The 3,267-nt window shown below is 32.3% G+C and overlaps 1 protein-coding gene across 1 annotated transcript in view; it reads right to left on the minus strand.

The window, feature by feature from the left end:
* Nucleotides 1–1,451: 1,451 nt before the first annotated feature.
* Nucleotides 1,452–3,267, minus strand: part of kiaa2013 (KIAA2013 ortholog) — a 16,220-nt gene continuing 14,404 nt past the window's right edge. The window contains exon 3 of the mRNA XM_039756078.1: nt 1,452–3,267. This exon is cut by the window's right edge and continues 653 nt beyond it. The gene's annotated coding sequence lies outside the window, so the exon portion shown is untranslated.

Raw genomic sequence — 3,267 nt, forward strand, 5'->3', positions numbered from 1 at the left:
GGATACAGCGGGTTGGAAAATGACTGACTGAATTCAAAATTTGATTTTATATTTTATGTTAAATATTGGAATATTGGATAGCAATAGGGTTGGGTCCAGCTTTATGCCCACTGCTGTTGAAAAAGCAGGTTTTGAAAATGAATGAATAAAAAAAAAACAATGAACCATTTAAAGGGAGGTTAGGTGGTTCAGTGGTCAGCATGTTAACCTACTGAATCCAGTCACACCCAGTCATTGCTTGTGTTGAATGTTGCATGCTTTCATAGATTTTCCAACTACATCTCCAAACATAAGCAGTTGACTGGCAAATCCATACTGGCCCTATACAAGTATGAGTGTGTGAGCACAAGTGAACCTTGCAGTTGCCTTGCATTTAGTGCTGCTTGGATAGACTATAACCCTTTATTACCCTGGACTGTTACTTTTTTATGAATACCTTCTAGTATTATTTACTTTTTTTTAGATGTATGCTATTTGTTATCTGTATGTTTATTGTATAATTTCTCCTATCACACACACATCTTTTATTGGTAGTTATTGTACGAGCCATTTGCTACTTATTTCGGTTATGTCAATTAGGTAGAAGTGTTTGCTTAGTTATGTTAAATGTTTGCCTACATATTAGTGCATAGTCTATGGGAGGTTCTTATAACCCCCCACAAGCTGAATTGAATTAGTATATTTAACTATTTCTTGTCCCTCTGACCACAGATTAGTCTCAGTTAGTGACCTGCCTTGTTGTAAGTAAGGCATGGAGGCCACACGGTTTCAAACCATGCCTTAACGTGCCCAATAGTATGTAACACAACTTGCTCAATTGAATGTGCAGCACCGTACATTTAGAACGTACTGAAGGTAAAGTAAAACAGCTTCTAGTATAGAAAACAACTGAAGTTTTACAAGAAAAGGCTACATTTAGAGAAGTGACGTTTTTTCTCTTTTTTTTTTTTTTGCTTTCTATTCTACGTGTGTAATAACATTTTCCTTTATTCTTGTCTGGACTATTTGCTTTGAAATTTCACTAAACCTTTTAAAACTAACTCTTGGACTGAGAGATTTCTTTTAGCACATGTTTGACTAGTGTTTGTTTCTGCCTTACCTACCAGCAGTTGCAGTCATCATCTTTCCAAAAAAGTCTTTATAAAAAGTATTTGCAAAAGGAATTTTTTACATATAAATGATTTCATACATTAAAGACTTCAAATAGAGACTACTGTTTACCAGCTTAAGCAGCATGGCCCTATTCAAACTTGAAAATTTATTTTTTATGTAGATTTAATCCTTTTAGAATTGACTGTTTTCTAAATCCATTTTTTTGTATCTCAAGTAATCCTCAACATTTAAAACAAAGGGTGCCGTAAGTGAACCATTACTGTGAAAAGAAAATGGGAAGTTCTTACAGACTGATTATTGTCATTATATGTGATAGTAATACTGGATGTGCGATCATAGACAGACATAATATTCATTTTTATTGAATCAAGTACAGCTTAACTTCTAAAATAATCACAGTCATGCCATTGAAAACTTAGTTAGTTACTTGAATCACATTAAACAGAGGATCAGGTGACAGGAACAAACTACTGAATGAAACATTAACAGTAACAACAGAAATATGCCAAGCTGACAGTAGGGTGAGGTGATAAATCTTACTCTACATTTAAAAGAGGTAATGAGAAGAGATTGGGCCGGATTTGAACTGTAACAAACAAGCATTACATTATTATCTTTGTCCAGAATAAAAGGATCAAAATGACTACCATCCTCAGATGATACTTAATCAGATGCTTTTATCACTCCAATTATGTCTTACATACTGTATACTGGTAGTAATTTTTAGGGCTGTAAATGATATATAACAGAAGACATAGGACTGAATTACTTTTAATTGTGGGGTTTGAAGAGAAACATTCAAGAAAAATGAGTTAGCCACACTATTCAAATACAATTTCACTTCATAAGTCATTTACAGTTGTAAGGCAATCTTGTACCAATTTACTGATAACAGGCATCACTTCATTTATCTGTTATTTACAAAGTCTCATTTTGGAAATGTATCTGATAAAAAATAAATTACAATGACTATATTTCAGTAGTCTTAAATTTTATATTGTAATGCAAACTTTAAATACACCAACGCCCAATGAGAAGAGGCGGGCACAAATTATATTCTTATTTTTTCTTACAACTATAACTGCACCCATCCCAAGACAAATGCATAAATGCATATTTATTTTATATACAGGAATAATGTAGAATCAGCAGTCCATAACACACTAGACAGTTAAAAACCACTTGTATTACATACCCTAAACAGCAATTACCCCCCAAAAAAGAAAAACAAAATCCTAAAAAATGTTTTCCTGAGAGATCATCTTCTCTCTAAATTCCAAGGCACAACTTGCAGGTTTCAGTGCAGTATATGCACATTTTCAGGCATCTCTTCTTTTTAAACATATTTTAAAAATGTTACTATCTATCAATTAAAGATAACACGTTTCTTTCTTCATACTATACCAGTAGCCAAAGTAACCAAAAGACTACACCCTACCTGACAGTTCCACACAAAGTGACAATAATTAAAACCTCTGCAAAGTCTGCTTTGACATAAATCTACTAGGAAAAATCTCAGACTGCAACTGCAAAAGCACACTCAAAATCATAACTTAACTATATAATCCTTAATTAGACCACCTATTACTACCAACATTCATATTACTTTATAGTGCAAATATTACACAAAATAATCCTAAGGCACACATTTACCAATTACCAAGTTCTAGTAATTCTTCGTTAATGAAATTAATGTTAAATATAATTAACAATAAGTGATTAAATTATTATTTTCATTTATTTGCACAAAGGCATAAAAAAATCCATATTAAATTTAACTTGTGTTTTTATAGGAAATTGTATGACAATATGTGTGTTTGTCAAAAAACAATAGATGTTTGCTGGGATTTTGCACATACTGTATAAATGTCAATAGTGCACATTACTAAGTATTGCTTGAATAAATAAGGGTCAGACCCTAATCAATTTAGAAAAAGAACTTTTAAAATACTTCACAAAGCATTAAAAAAAGACAGACATTTCTCACGTGTAATTCAGGTGCACTCCAATTTGTAATAGGCAATTTTCACATTGAAACATAAAAGTAAATGTACTAGGACTAGGACTAGAAAAAACTGCAAATCTATGCATCTAAGGAACTTTTATAACACTAGCTACATCATTTTTGGGTATACTTATGCTGCCCAACTTTCA

The sequence above is a fragment of the Polypterus senegalus genome, chromosome 6, assembly GCF_016835505.1.
Source record: "Polypterus senegalus isolate Bchr_013 chromosome 6, ASM1683550v1, whole genome shotgun sequence".
NCBI lineage: Eukaryota > Metazoa > Chordata > Cladistia > Polypteriformes > Polypteridae > Polypterus > Polypterus senegalus.